The sequence below is a fragment of the Panthera tigris genome, chromosome C1 (assembly GCF_018350195.1).
Source record: "Panthera tigris isolate Pti1 chromosome C1, P.tigris_Pti1_mat1.1, whole genome shotgun sequence".
Classification (NCBI taxonomy): domain Eukaryota; kingdom Metazoa; phylum Chordata; class Mammalia; order Carnivora; family Felidae; genus Panthera; species Panthera tigris.
Window position 1 is genome coordinate 15,765,509 of NC_056667.1, and position 17,812 is coordinate 15,783,320.

Genomic DNA, 17,812 nt, shown 5'->3' on the forward strand with positions numbered 1-17,812 from the left:
CACAGGCCCGGCCGGCGGGTCCGCACACTAGTCACATGCGTAAGCGCTGTCACGCACTGAGCAGCCCACCGTGCCCACGCGTGCCCATGGGCTGCCAGCTGGAACCCACAGGCACACGCGCAAACACACACACACACACACACCCCGCCAAAGCGCGCCCCTCACACGCAAACCCAAACTCGCGAGTGCGGAGCCACCCGACCCCCAGGCCGGGCGCGGGGAGGGGGCTCCCACCGCGCGCACACGGGCGCCCCCGCCCGGCGCACCTACCCTCCGTAGGCCCCGAAGGTGAAGCTGCGCTTCCGGCCGCTCATGGTGCCTCCGCCGCCCGCCCGCGCCGCGCCGGGGCCGCCTTCCCCGCGCCCGGGTCACCTTGGCAACTCGGGCCGCCCCGCCCCGGCCACAAGCCCCGGGATTGTCCGCGCCCCCGCGGGCTACGGGCCAGCTGCCGGGGGCCGCCGCGCGCAGAAAGGGCCGCTTGTTCGCGCCGCCCGCGGGCCGGGGGCGGGGGCTTCGCGGGACTTTCCGAGCGGGGACCTCGGAGGGGGGATGGGGGATGCGGGGCGGACTGCACTTCGGTGGGGAAGGGACCCTCCACCCCCTCAGATCAGGGGCGCACGGAGCCGCAGACCCTCTTCTGGGGGCGACACCCTGTTCCATCTCCCTAGAGGCGTTGGCCTGTGCCGGCGGATCTGTCCCCCGCCATCACGAGGGGGGAGCTCACAGTGGGCCGGGTCAAGAACTTGGAATCCAGGAATCCAGGGTCAAAATGGTCTCACTGTGGGCAAGTCCCTGCCGTCCCTGCCCTCCCTGCACCTCTAATTTCTCACCCATAAAATGGAACCACCCTCCCCACCTCAAACACACACACACACACACACACACACACACACAGACGGTGATGGAATGAGTTAATTCCAACCCAGGCCTGGCACACAAGAAATGCTTAATAAATAGCTCCTACAAGAGTCCCGCTCTGCTCTTGCCACAAATGGATGAGTGAAGGAAGGAACAGTCTCCAGAATGCCCTTCTATTGCCCATTCTCATCCCCCTCTCCTAGGTGCCCCCCACTGCCCAGTGAGGAGGAGAAGCAGGGGGCAGGAATAGAGATGCCCCACTAGGTTCCTTCCCTCAGCAACCTTCCGACCAGGAACTGCGCTCTGAGTCCTACAGCGGGTCACTCACTCAACAAACGCTCTGAGCCTCTCCTCTGCCTGCTGCTCACCCAGAGCTCACAGCCCAGGGTTCCACCCTGCAGGAAGCAGTCTCTCCCACCCCCAGAAAAAGATGTGTCAGTAGGCACCGAACACTGGTCCTGCCCCGAGGACTCACCCACCCCTTCCAGAATGCCCGCTCTGGCCCCCGAAGAGGGAGGGATCACCCCAGGGAGGCCCTCAGAGTCTTGAGGTTTTCTGTGGGGTTTTCTGATTAAGGGAATGCACAGAACAGATGCGGTGGGGGAAGGGGGGGGAAGGACGACCAAGGGTACAGCGATAGGGCAGGGAGTTAGGGTAGGAGGGGTTCTTCAGCCTTTCAGGAATGGTTCCGCCTGGGCCCTGGGCCAGGGCTCAGTTAGCCCCAGCTTCCCCTGGGAAATGTCTGGTCTGGGTATCGACCTTCACAGTTAGCTTCACTCAGGCAGAGGGCTGTGGTGTGCTGGATCTCCTCATCTCAGACATGAAGAAACTGAGACCTTGGTTCACAGTAATTTTGTCTCTCTTGGGGGGTCAGCCCCCAGATCCCCCCCGCCCCCACCCTACCCCCACCCTGGGCCCCTTCTCCCTGCACACTCTGATGGGCAGAGGAGCCCTCAAGAGCCCCTTGTTCAGAAGCCAGGCAGGGCAAAGGAGATTCTCTTGTGCCTAGAACTATCCCTTTGGTTCGGTTTTTAGAGGAGCGTCTGGTTCCCTCTTGGCAGGGTGCTCTGGAGCCAGGGCTGGGCCCCTTCTGCTCTGGGCAGGCCCACAGATTCCTGGGTGGAGGGACCAGCCCAGGCCAGTGTAGGAAGCCCACTCCCCACAGGGCAGTCCAGCAGGGCTCCCGAGGGGCAAGCCCCTAGGAGAACAGAGGCTGGCCTAAAGAGGAGGAAGTCTTCTCTTCCTAAGCGGTAGCAGCAGCAGGGGTGCCCAGAGCGCTGGGAGAGACGGGGACCAGGAGCTGGGCCTGGGCCATGGTGGGGTATACACAGCGCCAGAACTGGGGCCCAAGACTCCAGGCCTTTCCAGGCTGCTGTACCCCCTTGGACATGGCCCTCAGCCTCATCAGTCTGTCTTTTCAGTGGGAATGATTTCTGAGTGGACTCTGCATCTCCAGTTGGCAGGGTGGCCAAGCAATGTCCAATGTGCCAAGTTTCCCAGCCGGGCCTGGCCCCCGGGAGGCCCTGCTGGTGCTGGGACAGTGGGCCCTTGAGAGGGGTTGTGGGGGCTGCAGGATTCCCACCGAAGACAAAGAGCCCAGTGTGGGCTCCAGCCTCTTGGGTTCTGACCAGCTGCAGCTGCCTCATTGGCAAGAGCTGGGGGTGGGGTGGGGGTGGGGGTCACGTTCCCTCAGCCAGGGACGCACAGGACACTCCCTGGCCAGCTTCTGGTCCCTCCAGCAACAGCAGAATTTAAATGCACTTTTTTAAACTGCAAGACCACTTCCGAGAACTTACCCCTTTGCCACATCACACCGTGTAAGCCTGAAGAGGAATGGCCAAGGACAAAGGGACAGGGAGGCAGGTGCTTAGATCTTCATCAACTCTCCCAGGGTTCAAATCCCAGCTCTCCCACCTGTCAGCTGGGTGACCTTGGGCAAGTCACTTAATCTTTCTGTGCCTCAGTTTCTTCATCTGCAAATGGGGTTTATGACAAAAATAACAGTACCCATTTCAAAGGGTTTTGCCAAGGATTAACTACATTGATAGCTCTAAAGCACTGCAGAGAGTCTTTGAAAAGCATGTGTTGGTTAAATAAAACACCGGCTGCAGCCTCGTTTTTCATTAGGCTGAACTACACGAAGTCATCATTTTTGTAGAGTTAGCGAAGATTTATTAGTAGGAGTTCCAAAACAAACTAATGACCTTCCAGAGGGAACCAGATAAATAAATTAAGGTCCACTTATACCATGCAGCTGTTGGAAAGAATGGGGCAGATCTATGTGTGGGCAAGTGAAATAACCTCCAAGACAGACAGACACACAGACATACACAGAGGCAGTGCAGTGAGGGCGTGGGCGCTGAGGCGCTGGACCAGGCTCTGACGCTTCCTAGCTGTGTGACCTCAAACACATTATTTAACGCCCCCCCCCCCCCGCTCCCCCCAGACACCTGGCCTCCACTGAGAACTCAATACTCTCAGGTCAGCACGGACCCAGTGCTCCCTGACTGGCCCTGGGAAGTCCTTGCCATCTCTGAGGTCGGACAGAGCTCCCTTCTTCTTTTCCCTCCAGCCTCTCGCCTAGAAACCAGAGCCAGGCTTCCCCCCAGGGTTCAGGCCCTCCCTTGGTGGAAGCTTCCTCTTCTGGGCCTCCTAGATTTGTACCCAAGTTGTTCAAACAGGTGCCAGACTGTGCGAAGGAGGAGGGAAGGGTGCAGAGTTCCCTTTCCAAGTTCACCCCTGATTGAACTCTGGGAGTCCCACCTACCTGCCTCCAACTCCCCCTTCTCAATCCTCAGCAGGGAAATGTAAGGGCATAGGGAGGGGCAGACTCCTGGGAAGATCTCCAGCCCAGCCTCCAGATGGAGCTGGTGGGGTCAATTCTTGTTTCCCATTCAGGATATCTGCCTGGAACCTCCTGGGCAGGAGACAGGGCGGTCCTGGGCTTCCTGCCCAGCCATGCAGCCTCCTGTGTCACTCCACACTAATCAGCTTTCCTCCCTGGGCCTCAGTTTGCTCATCTGTTAAAACACCCACACTCATTTTGATGGGTTAAAGACATAATAATGGAAAAATGTACTTGCCTTTAGAGAATTCCATGGATTCAAGGCATCATTATCCTTAGCTCATGGCTTTTCTGGCCAAGCCACACCTACCCAATCCCAAGATGCTATAAACCCTGAATTCCCAGAGGAGTCTCCTGGGGCAGTCCCAAGGCCCTGTGAAGGGAGGAAGCTGCTTGGAGAGCAGCTTCCTAGTGAGGTTATTGACCTAGCCATGCCCTGTCCTGGCTCTGGGACCTCTGTCTCATTCAGTGGGTTCCTGAGAACTCAAAGTGTCCCCACCAGAGACCAGGACAATCTGGCCTGGCCTGGCCAGAATGACCAGAATAAATGCCTCCACTCAGACCCCCACCATTGAGGATGTGTCTCTGTTCACCATATGGACTGTGTGCCTGGAGGGTCCCTGAGAGCAAAGCCCTTCTGGAAACAAACACAACCATGAGGGTAATTCTTTCTCCCTTCAGTCACTCCACAAATACACACTGAGCACTTACTGTGTTACTGACGCTGTTCAGGCACTAGTGATAGGGGATGGACGAGACAGACAATGCTGGTGGCACGGCTGCATGCACACCTGCACAGAAATTCCACCAGGCCACACGTACACTCGCCCTTGTACTGTGCCCAGAGACGTCTAGCGTGCACCTATAGAGATCATATCAAGATCAAATGCATGCAGACATGCTTACATAAACGTCAGTCCCTACATCGCAAAGCACCTCCATACATATACACAAAGGTCAAATTGAGCTTACACACAGGCCCCAAATCAGTGTGCACTCACCTACTGACTGTGGCTGCATCTGTATACACATCTGTGTGTTTGTGAACACACACCAATGACAACAGATACATGCACACGCACTTAGAGTACACTATGCTCACACAACATACACATACAGACACATGTGCATACACATATCACACACACACACACACACACACACACACACACACGGTGTGGCCAGCTAACTATTGGAAGAAATAGAGGTTGGAGAGAGGATGGCTTTGGGGGAGGTGGACGGGGGTGGTCCATGCAACTGCTGCATCCCCAAGGACAGGGGAGGCCGAGGCCCCTCTCACATATTATAAGCTGGAATCCAGCCAGCCTCCCTCTCCTGCCCCCCTGCTAATGGCATGGCCCTCTCTGCCCATTTTCAGGTAGGCTGAACTGGAAGGAAGACTGCTAGATGCCCAGAGCTCCACCCAGGCCAGCTGGGCTGACCAAACCCTGTACTGGGGGCAGGAGACGTGGGTTGCAGCCTCCCCCTCCCCCCGCCGAGCTCTGTTGGTCACTCATGTGTCCTAGCACAAAACCCTTCCCACTTGGAGCCTCCGCTGGTGCATCTTTAAGATGGGGGACAGGAAAGCCGCCTGGGTGGCTCTGTCGGTTAAACGCCGACTTCAGCTCAGGTCATGATCTCACGGTTCGTGAGTTCAAGCCCCGCATCAGGCTCTGTGCTGACAGCTCAGAGTCTGGAGCCTGCTTCGGATTCTGTGTCTCCCTCTCTCTGCTCCTTCCTCACTCGTGCTCTGTCTCTCCCTCTGTCTCTCAAAAATAAATAACTTTTAAAAAAATAGAAAAAAAATAAGGTGGGGGACAGGATGCCCTGACAATTCCCTAAAGTGCCAGCCCTTCCCACCCAGCCTCTCTGGGATTCTGTGAACCCCTCTTCACCTGGCCAAGGTCCTCACCATGACAGTGGTTCTCAACAGGGGTGGTTCTGCCCCCTAAAGGGCATTAAAGAAATACATGAGGGTGGTTTTGCTCTTTAGCAATTACTAGGGACCACTGTCGTTCAGTGGGTAGAGGCCAGGAGAGCTTTGTCAGGAGAGTCCCACCTGAAGAAGACCTGCCATGCATCAAATATCCTTGCAGACATTCACGTGGATGAAAGGCCTGTTTATCCCTTCCTAGAACCTAACTCTGGTTTACATGCGAGTATTTTTTAGTGTGGGTTTAATACATACTGAGTCTTCCAAAGATGCAACTACTGGAAGCCACTCTGAACTAGAAATCAGGTATAGTTATAATATTTTTCTGCCCTTAAATGTAAAGGTTACACATACATATCACACAGGTGCAAGCATTTGGTTACTCCATTAGGTCCTGGGGTGTGATCATGCCAGGGTATTTAGCTATGGAAGTAGAGGGCTTTTACTTCACTTAGGGCATTATATTGTTTGGCTTTTGAAGTGGGTGTGTAGGTAGGCTTATTATCTAGGAATGCCGTTAGGAAAGTAAAGAATGCGCTTGTAAATAGTGTTCTGAATCGGGCCTGAGGAGTCCGCCGCGGTCCCGGACGCCCTCAGCTGGCCATCACAGGAACTTCAGGGTGAGGGCCAGCCGGGCTCCAGCACCAGGGACAGCGCCCCGGGACAGCGCCCCGGGCGTCTCTCCTGGGGCGAGTGGAGACCCTGAGGGCGCCCGGAAGGACCGTCTTGTTTTCTCGGCTGTGCATTTGCCACCACCAGCCCCCCGCACTCCTCACTCTTTCTCTTGTGCGGAGGTGGTCTTAGAGCCTGCCGTCTCCCTTCTCCCCAGAGCGAACTGCCGCGCCTCTCCCGACCCACAATGGCACACCTGCGCGCCACAATGGCTGCACCTGTACCGCCGCCGCCCACCATGTTCCCGCCGCCCCCTCTCCCCGGGACCCGTTCTCTCGATGTGCAGATCACAGGGCCGCACCTACGCGCTCTGGGACCTCTTTGATCCCCACAAAAGCCCCATGATGCAGACCATGCAAGAGTTATACGGCAACCATGACCGATGGGGAAACTGAGGCTTGTAAACAGAGCAGAGCCAGCTTCTGACATCCCCTGAAGACCTCAGCCACCATCACACACGCATATGCCCCAGCTCAGTAAGAGCAACGACTAGCTCCCGAGGCCCTGTACCACGCACTCCGGTTGGTTCAGTTCTAATGATCACCCTGCAAATTAGATGCAATTATCACGCCCTGTTCACAGAGCAGGAAACTGAGGCCCTGAGGGGCTAAGCAGCTTGCCCCAGGGGTAGTAGAAGTAGAAGTGATTGTGAAGACCCTCTGAGGTCTTAACTCTGCTGTGAGTCGCTCTCAGGGACACTCTGCCAAGAAGAAAACCCTTCAAACAGCACATGCTGCCTTGCCCTGACTTGGAGGCCTGAAAGCCTCCTGTACTTCAGGACTGGGATGGGGCGGTTGCACCGGACTCCTGACCCCTCACAGAGGAACTCCTATCTCCCCATCCTTACAAAATTTGGCCTCACAAAGCACTTCCCTAAGGCACACGGTAGGTGTTTAATATACACTTACTGCTTGGCTGAAGCCCTGCCTTCCAAGAACCAGGTTTCTAAATGCAAAACCACACAGCCTGAGCACAGAGCCTGGACACAGAACAGGGCAGAGTGAGCCACGAGGTAAGGGTTCAGGCATGAGACCCGGACAGAGCAGAGCTCCAGCTCATCCCTGAGCTGTGTGACTCTAAGCCTCAGTTCCCACATCCGGAAAATGGAGATACACTAGCTGGTAGCTCACAGAGCAGTGGTGAGCCTTAAAAGAGGTGATGTGCGCAGAGAATGAACTTAGCCCAGTGCCTTATGCCCACAGAAGGCTTGCACGCTAGTGGTTGCCAATGCCATTGTCAGCAGTCTTCTTTGGGATGTGCAAAATCCAGAAGCCCCTGCTGAGTCATGCCCCCATTTCCACAGCGTAAAGCAGGCTGCAACTACACCATAGGCAAGCTGCAGGACAAGGAAAGAGGTTGAAAAATGCACAGTCTGTGGCTGGATTGGGGGCAGGAGGAGGGGGAAGAGGCAGCCGTGGAGGCGGGGAGTTTAGGAATGTTTGGAGACCTACAATCTCACTGCCTCATCTGTGACTCTCAATTCCCCGTCTCAGACTCCGGATGAGCTCCCTGGTTTCCTTAGCATGGTAGGTGCTCCATAAATGCGCAATGAATGAATGAACGAATGATGTCCCAGTTTGGCTATGAACAAAGAGAAAGATAAAACCTAGTTTATTCCTATCACATTACACATAGGGGTTAACACTGGCATGGGTTCGAGTCAGACGGACCTATGCTGGAACCCTCACCTCTGTCACTTTCTGGTTTGTGACTTCTGACCATTTTCATAAATTTCTTGGAACCTCAGTTTCTTCATCTGTAAAAGGGATGGTAATGATAATAATAGTACTTCATAGGCTTGTTCTTAGGATTCAGCGTCAAGTGCTCAGCCCTGGCACACAGTAGACATTCAATAATTAGGGCCCGTCTTTAGTACTGGTACTGGCCATGTGTTAGCACAGCCATATACTGAGTCATGAGACCCCGGTCCTAGGCCCAGCTCTGCCACTGGATCACTGGCTCAGTGTGATGATGGGCAGGTCCCCATCCCTCTGGGCCCGGTTTCCTTCTCTGTATAATGAGGGCTCTCCAAGGCACCTTCTCAGTCTGATTTTCTGGGGCAGCCTGGCGTGTCGGGCAAGAGGCCTCCAGGGAACAGCTCTGCCCCTCAGTCTATCACTCTCAGAATGGAGAAGGAAAGTGTGTTCCCAAGACAGGGAGAAAGACGGGCATCACTGGGAGACCCAGAGCTTCCCCTGATACCTGCCCTATGCCCACTTCCACACTTCTCAGAACGGAACCAGCCCCCCAAGACACAGCCCCCTGCCCTGCCCCTAACGCAGAGGTGGTCCTGGAGGGATACCAGGTGGGCTCTGGGCCTCAGGGGTCCCAGGATGGTGCAACGGGGGAGAAGAGATCTGGGTTTGGAGTCCAGTAGCATAGCTAGCTCTGTGCTCCCGGGCCCATCTCTTGGCTGCTCTAAACCTCAGTTTCCTCAGCCGCCAAGCAAGGAGGTGAATAACAACCACCACCGAGTTCCTCGGGCCTCAAGGGCTCTGGCGTGCATAAGAGGCAACCCAGATGTGAAAGCCCTTTGTGAATTGCTACCATCAGGCATAATCATAATAATTATTATCTGTAAAACAAGGGGGTTGGACCAGCTGATCCCATGGGCTCCTCTCCAGCTCTGATGCTGAGGATTTCTGTTTCCAAGCTGGGAATTCATGCAGACACAGGCCAGGAGAAGCCAGGGTCTGCGGGATTGTACATCCCCAGGAGCCTCTGCAAACAAATCTCCCCATTCATTCATCCCTTCTCCCAACCCAGCCTGGGTGCTGAGCCTCAGCTACAGGCCACAGGGAAAGGGAAAAAGAGGGAGGAGGACCTGGGAGGTTCAGGGCCATGTTCTCAAAGTGTGGGGACAGCCCGAGTCTGTACCCCATCCCTGCCTCTGCCCAGAACTATCCCAGAACTATCCCTTCCCCTCTCTACTGCACCCTTCCCCTAGCCCCATCTAATTCTACATGCAGTAGGCCAAAGTGGTTACGAGTGGAGTCAGACAGCCCTTAATTCAAATCTCAGCTCCAGCCACACACCAGCTGAGTGACCTTGGGCAGGCTATTTAACTTCTCTGAGCCTCAGTGGACCCAATAACGGTTACTCTGAGGATTAAATGAGATCCATGAAAAGTGCTCAGCATTGAGCCCCACATCTGTAAGTGCTCAATTAATGCCTCCCCCCCACCCGTGTTCTGTCACTCGGCCTCTATTCTGCTTCTCCCTTGCCAGAACCTTCCTGGAATCCCTGAGCCAGTCAGCTAGTTCCCACCCTGGCTGACACAGGGCAGGCCCCGACAATGTAGCATGAGGGCAGGGGTAGGGGACAGGTCCCAGGTTTCTCTGCCCATCAGAAGACCACAAAGGGCCAGACCTCCCCAGCCAGGGAGGTCTGGGGGCCTGCCTGGTGACTAGGAGAGGTGAAGGCTCTGCCCCAGGGACTCTGTCCAGTCTTGTTTCTGGGAGCTTGAAGCCCTGGAGGAGGGGCTGAGAGGGCACCCGTATGCACCTGGAAAAGCCCCAATATCTCAGGTGGAAGCAGGTGGTGAACGGGATGAGGCTGGAGCCCACAGCAGTTTGCCAGGAGCGGATGGCCTCTCTTTGGACCTCCAAGATCAGGAAGGGGCAGGAGGGTGCGAGGCTGGCCTTGTCCTCGCAGTACCTTGCAGGTAGATGACACACCCTAGTTTTGCGAACGGAGGGATCAGGTCTGCCTCAGCAGTTCTGGCACTGAGCGTGCAGGCAGCACAAGAGAAAAGTTCCCAAGGTCACCTTCCATCAGCCGCCTCCATCCCACCCAGAAAGCCCTAACTTAGAGGATCAGGACCTTGGAGAAGGCTGTCCTCTGAGCAGGGGTTCGGGGTATCTTTCCCTCACAGACCTGGGGCCACAACTCAGGAGCAGAACAGAGGGCTGGACCTACATGCGTCTCCGTTCCATTCCCCACAACAGCCTGGCTGTGACAGGCAGGTGGCTCCTGTGGCCTTGAGCAGGTCACTGCCTCTCTGGTGGCTCAGGAGTCTGTCCTCACCCACTGTATACCCCAAATCCCAGCTGCCCCAAATCCTCAGGGGAGCCTGAGGAACAGGTAGTTGCAAGAAACAGCACAATTCCCCCAAGAGACACAACACACCCGAGCCTCATATAGCACGGTCACCCGCTCAAGTCTCATTGGAGCCACATTAGAAAGGCAGAAACTGCATCCGCCCATTCTACAGATGGAAAGGGGGGCCTGAAGGGGTCAGTGACTTGCCTGAGATCACTCAGCTAGTGGGGTGGGATCAGAGGAGGAACATGGGTCTGCTGACTTCCAGCACAGATGGCAATGCCCTAGCTCCCTGAGCAGTCGGTGCCTTGGTCCTCTCGCCTGTCCCGGGGATGGACGATGCTCCCTGGCACACACGAGGAAAATGAGACGCAGGGAACCAGGCAGTGGAGCCGTTCTTACACAGTGGACAGGGCAGAGAATGGTGCCAGGCTAGTTCCTCCTTCTTGACTGGTGAGCAGGTACCCACGGCCTGCCCACGGAAGGTTCGGCCAGCCCCTCTGATGGTTTCCCCGCTGGCTTTCAGGGAAATGCAAACTGCTCAGTCTGGCATTCAAGGCCCTCCATACCCAGACTCCAGCTCATCCCTACACACACCTTCCACTCCGCCAAACCTGATGTCCACCTCTCACACCGTAGCCAGTCACGCCCCAGGAACACCCCCACCCCCATCACTATGCAACTCCTAATTCCATTAATAGCTGCCATTACCACTGACTGACTACTGTGTGCCAGGCACTGACTCCCCCAGGTGGGGAGACCACCCATCTCCCGTGATTGCAATGCCAACTGCCTTGGCAATGTGAAGTTACGGGAAAAATTCCCACTATCCCAAAACATTGAAGAAAAGGCTTGTTTTTTCTTGCTGTAGTAAAATATTTGAAGTTTTTTAAAATAGATCTTTCTTCACGTTTTTCTGGCGTTTGTTTTTCTGTGCATTCCTATCTCTGAGTGCGGCTCTGTGATTTTCAAAGCAGCTCCCAGCCATCATGTCTGATCTGCACAAACAACGCTCCCAGGTAGGCAGGCAAACAAGGGCTCACCATCCCTGTCCCATGGAGAAAGAAAGGAGGCACAGAGAGAGTAAGTGACTTGTCCAAAGCCACACGGCAGAGACCAGACTTGGGTTCCTGACAACGCCCAGCCCATCTCCTTTCAGTCGCCAACAAATACCTACCATGAGCTGGGCACTGCCTTGGGTACTTGCCTATATTAGTCTCCTTAACCTTTGGAACAACCCCATCAGGCAAACAGAGTGGGTGATCTGTACTTTACAGATAAAGAAATGGAGGCCCAGAGAGAGGGAATGACTTGCCCTAAGTTGTACAGCTATTCAGTGGCAGTCAGAATTTGACCTCAGGCCCTCGACTTCCACAGGGCTTCCCCGGGGGAGGGTGGCTCATGTTGGCAGAGGTATTTACTAGTGGAGTGGGCACAGCACTTTACCTCTGTGAGCCTTACCTCCTCATCTGAAATGTGGCCACAGTAACACCACACTGGGCTGTGGGAGGGACCGAATGATGCCACACCCAGCTCATCTCTGTTGTCCCTGGGGCCCGTCCCAGTCCCCTAGGACACCCCCCCTGCTCAATAAATGCTTACCAAGTGTGCCAATGAGGTTCCTGCCGTCGTACCAGCACACGGCAGGTGCATCATAGGTTTGGCTCCTTTCTTCCAGTGGGACCTCCCTGTTTTGGGGTGCCTCTCCACGAGCACCCCTGTGCCTCTTCTCCCTTCCTCCTTCTCTGAGTCACTGCCTGCAAGTTGCTAGTCTTCAGCCCTAAAAATAGAGCACGTTTGGGGGCATAAAAATACCTACAGATGTAAACTATAGCTTCAGCCCCCTGCCCTCAGGTCCTACTCTGTTGACCCCAGGTTGGCCATCCCAGGGGGTCCCAGGACTGATGACCCCAGCCTAACCTAGTATGGACCTAGTTTTCAATCTGCCAGAAGGCCTTAGCCAGCAACACCCTTTTGCCCCGTGATGTCCAGCAGAGTGAAACTTCCTTTCCTCGTTGGCATTCGGACTACCACCTCACCCCTCACACTCCCTGGCCAGGCTGAGCTGCTCCCAGAGCTGGAGAAGGGCCCAGAGAAGTGAAACGATTTGCCTGGGCTGCACGGCCAGCAAGAGGCATGGCCAGGCCTGGACTCAGAACCAGCACTCTGGCAAGCCTAGGACGAGTGCCCAAATGAGAATGGCAAAGCCCAGAGCCCCTCGCTGCCCCCACTTAGCATCGGTCGGCCCCGGAGACTTTATCAGAGCCCACAGAAGCACCTCTCAGAAAGCCGCTCTCCAAGGAGCAGGGGTACAGCCAGGGTGTCAGGGCCCAGCCTGGCAGAGGATCTCAGAGGATTCCCCTCCCTTCACCCCAGCTGGCCTCTGGCCTTGCCGGGAGGGCAAAGCCGAAACCAGGACTTGGCAAGCTTTCCTGGCTAAGTGGCAAAGGAAAGGGAACCCCGGGGGGCTGCTTGGGCTGGGGTGTGCTCTGTGTTAGGAGGGGCCTGTGGAGCAGCGCCTTCAGGGACAGCAGAGGGGCCGCAGGGTGAAGAGGCTCCTTCGGCAGCCGGGCAGGTATGGGGGGAGGAGAGGAGAGGAGAGGAGTACGTGGAGGGGGAAACACCAGACACTCCCAGTGTTCTTAGGGCCAGCCAAGCTGGGTTCATGTGAAACAGAAAAGAAGGTGAGGCTTTTCTGGGGGAGGTCAGAGGGGCCTCTGCCACCCCCTCCTGGGGTGATGAGGAGTTCACGTCCCACACACAGGAAGCTGATGTAATGCACACGTGTGTGCGCCCGTGGTGGCCCGGGTGCGGGTGGGTGCAAGTGCACGTCTGCCAGGTTAATTTCTAAGGGCGTGGGGTTCTCTTGTGCTCTTTCCTGTGTGTGTATGGACCACGCATGTGCCCAGCGGGGGTTAACAGAAGCAGCTATCAGTCCGATGGGGGCTTCGAAGGAGGCTCTCCTTGCTGACAATGACCTCCATCTCTGTGTGCACATGTGCTGGATGGCGTGCCTCTTGGCGTCTGTGGTGTCGGTCAGAGTTGGAGGCGGGGGTCTCGGCCTGGGTGCGCCTGTGTGTTCCCGGGTTTGGGTCTCGGGGTGTTTGTGACTCACTCCGTGTGTCTGTGTGTGTCTGGCTGTGCACGGGTCTCGGCTGTTTGTGCAGCCCGTGTGACAGCTCAGCAGCCTCTGACAGCCAGGACAAAGGCCTCCATAGACAGACAGGTGTCGTGGAACACAGACCTGCCCCAGGAGTCCTCAAAGGGCCTCTCAGCTCTGGAACACGACAGCCGGGCAGGGGGTGGGGCCAGGTGAGAAGGGGCTAAAGTAGGGTCTCAGGACTCCCTTACCCCAGGCCTGTGCAGACGCTGAGGGTCCTGAGGCCCGAGCAGTAGAGACGCCCCCCCCCAATCTGGAGCCAAAAAAGAGAGACCCCCTCTGCATTTCAAAAAGCCAAAGGAAGAATCCTTTTTGTCTCACGGGGGTGGAGGGTCTCTTGAGACCCCTGCCAGGCAGGCAACCTGGCACAGAGGGAAGAGGAGTAGGCTTTGCCCAAGGAAAGCTATGAGTCCCAGGGTGGGAACACCATCGTGGCCGTGGAAAGGGACAGCAGAGCAAGCACGGGGCTCTGGGAGAGGAAGAAGGTCTGAGTTCTGGACCCCGAAGAAAGGTGGAGGGGTCCTCCTCAACCTGACCCAGCTTCCGCACCCCATCCAGATGCACATCCACCCCCCCAAGCAGCACAGGGAGCAGGTCACCTGTGGACCACTGCACACATCACAGACCCCCGCCCCCTCCCCAAATCCATCTAGATCAGGAGTCAGAGAGTTGATTTCAGCCCTGGCAGAAGGTGGCTCCACGAGTTTGGGCAGTTTATTTAGCCTCTCTAAGCCTCAGTTTCCTCATCTGTGCAATGGAGACCTCAGTGTGCACGCATGCGTAGACACACACACACACACCCCCACCTGAAACACTACTGTGCATGGGGAAGGTGCTCACGCCACCTGGGGATTAGTTGTTACCTAGAATCCTTTCTGAAGCCATTAAGGCACTCCCCCGCTTGAGGCTGAGGTCCTGGATGGAGAAATGTGGGGGGGGGGGGGGGCGGGGGGGGGATCTCTGGGACCAGCTGGGCAGGACCACCCCACCCCCACTCAGCTGCTGTCTTCTCCCCATTCAGGGTCAACTTTGGCTGACATTACTACAAAACAGACCCTCTTCCCCCCAGCTTCTTCTTCCAGACACCCTCAGGAAGGAGGGACCACTGCCCTCTGGCAGGGTGGGCTAAGAGCTGGGGACCCAGCTCCCTTTTGGGAGGAAATGACACCTCCTACTTCATTTCTCCTCTGCCTTTCTCTCCGGCTCTGTCCTGACCCAGCTTCTCTCCTCGGCCCTTCCTGCTGGCCTCTGACTACAGCGAGGGAAAGAATGAAGAACGGGGACAGATGCCAATGTGCCATGTGTGAGAGGTGGGGTGTTCTTGTTGATTCCACCCCCAGGCCTGTGCTATGACCCCAGCAAGGACTCGGGGGTCACGCACAGGTTGGGGTCTAACCACCACAGAAGGAGGGCGCTCGTCTCCTGAGCTGGTGTGTGTGTGTGTGTGTGTGTGTGTGTGTGCGCGCGCGCGCGCGTGTGTGCGCGCTCCCGCGCGCGCCCAAGCCCAAGCCCAGGCGCCCCAAGGCTGGCACCAAAGCGTCTGCGGGGCGCGGGGACCGCCCTGTGGATTCCCACCGAGTGTTCTGATCCTGCGGAGCCAGGGGAGGGAGGCGGCGAGGGGGCGCCCGGCTGCGTGACGCGGGTGCCCCGCTCCGCGGCGGGTCGGGAACACGGGCGGAGGGAGTGCGCTCTGTCCCTGGGGAAGCAAGGACATCACCGCCCTCTGGGCTCAGGGTCGTTGCCCCTGAGGACCCCCACTTCCCTCCTCTGAGGACCGGAGCGCCTCCTCCTGGCGGGGGGGGGGCGTTAAGGCCCAGGGCCCCTGCCCAGGGATCGAAGGAACGCGCCCACTTCTCCGCGTCCCCTCCTCTGCACCCAAGACGCCCCCTCCCCAGGCAGAGGGCAGGCGGGACTCCCACCCACGCAGGGGGGTGGGACCCGCACCCCCTCAGCGGCGGCCTGGACCCTGCCCGGCAGGCTGGGGTGGGGGGGGGGGTGCTCAGCCGCCTCAGCCCAGGCCTGCCCCCCACGCCCGCCTCCGGCCGCGGCCAACCCGGCCCGCGCCCCCTCCCGCCGACCCTCGGGCCCCGGGTCCCCGCCCGCCCGCCGGTGCAGGGTCCTGGCGGCGGGCCGAGGGGAGCCGGGGCCGTCCCTTCCCCGTCCCCGGGCCGCACCCGGGCGGGGCGGACTCACCCGCGGGCCTGGGCCGGGCGTCCTGGGCTCGGCACTCCGGTGCCCGCGGCAGCAGCTGCAGCTCTGCTCGGACGCGGCTTCGCGTTCGCCGCCGCCGCCGCCGCCGCCGCCGCCGCCGCAGTTCGGGGAGGGGGGGCGTCACGTGACCGCGGAGCGCTCCTTCCCCGGCGCCGCTCCCCCCGTCACTGCGGAGCCCGAGCCGCCGGCGAGGGAGCGGGAGCGGCGGAGGCCCCCGCCCTGCCGGCCCCGGCGCGCCCGTCGCCCCTCGCGGCCGGTCCCGGCGGCAGGCACTCTGTGCCCCCATTTCGCAGGTGGGGAAACTGAGGGCCGGCGAGCGCAAAGACTGGCTCAAGGTTACGTGGCTGGACTGTGGCAGGGCCCCGGGCGAGCGCCCAGCGTTCTGGCCAATAGCCCGTGCTCCGAGGGGAGAGGGACAGCTTCTGGGGCAAGTGGGGACTATGGGAAAGGTGCGGGACACGCCCTAGACCCCCAAGGGCTCCGCGTGTCTGCGGGGACTGGGGAGGAAGGAAAAGGCGCTGGGTTAGGTGGGCCAGGAGGCTGTGCCCCGACAGCACGTCCTCTGCACAGAGGAGCTTGGTGTGAGTCCTTCGGGAGCCTCGTGGTGACCGTCCCACCCTCAGCGGGTTAGCGGGTCTTGGACATCCTCCCTGGACTCGGCAGCTCGCTCCCCACTCCCAACCTAACCCAGAACGGGGGAGGCGGGCCCCTGGCCTTTAAAGAAGTGGAGGGACAGCGGCAGGAGGCTGCTGGGGCCGAGAGTTAAAAACCCAGGCAGAGCGGGGTTCACTTTAGTCTGCTTGCTGAGGCCCAGAAAGGGTAAGAGATTTGCACAAGGTCACATGCATGTCAGCAGCAGCTCCTGGGCCTCAGGGAGGGGACTCCATTTGTGTCACACATGTCCCTCTCTTCTCCATGGGGCAACTCTTCAGGGAGTAACGGCTAGATGAATGAACAGGCAGTGTGTCGACAAGGCCGGAGCTCTGGGGGACAATGAGTGAGGGCATGCTTGGTGGCCCCATGATCATGCCCCATGTCACAAACAAGGTTAATGTTAGAGGAGATCTTTGAGACCTCTGGATGTCACTCCTTTGGTCTTTTTAAATTTTTTTTTTTTTTCAACGTTTTTTATTTATTTTTGGGACAGAGAGAGACAGAGCATGAACGGGGGAGGGCAGAGAGAGAGGGAGACACAGAATCGGAAACAGGCTCCAGGCTCCGAGCCATCAGCCCAGAGCCTGACGCGGGGCTCGAACTCAGCCCAGAGCCTGACGCGGGGCTCGAACTCACGGACCGCGAGATCGTGACCTGGCTGAAGTCGGACGCTCAACCGACTGCGCCACCCAGGCGCCCCTAAATTTTTTTTTTTTAATGTTTATTTATTTTTGAGACAGAGACAGAGCATGAACGGGGGGAGGGTCAGAGAGGGAGGGAGACACAGAATCTGAAACAGGCTCCAGGCTCCGAGCTGTCAGCACAGAGCCCGATGCGGGGCTCGAACTCACAAACTGTGAGATCATGACCTGAGCCGAAGTCAGACGCTTAACCAACTGAGCCACCCAGGCGCCCCGAGGTCTTTTTAAAATTTTTAAAAAATTTTTAATGTTTACTTTTGAGAGCTAGAGCCAGCGTGAGTGGGGGAGGGGCAGAGAGAGAGAGGGAGACACAGAATCCGAAGCAGGCTCCGGGCTCCGAGCTGTCAGCCCAGAGCCTGATGTGGGGCTCAAACCCACCAACCGTGAGATCATGACCTGAGCCGAAACCAAGAGTCTGATGCTTACCGACTGAGCCACCCAGGTGCCCCTCAACTTATTTGTTTTTTATTTTTATTTGTTGGGGACAGGGGTAAAAAAAAAAGGGGGGCGGGGCAAAAAAATAAGTAAATAAAAATTTGTATTTATTTTGAGAGAGAGTGCGTGGGCTGGGGTGGGGAAGGGGGAGGGGGGCAGAAAGAGAGAGAGAACCCCAAGCAGGCTCTGAAATGTTAGCGCAGAGCCTGACACGGGGTTCCATCTTATGAAACCGTGAGATCATGACTTGAGCCTGAGCTGAACTTAACCTACTGAGCCACCCAGGAGCCCCACTTATTCAA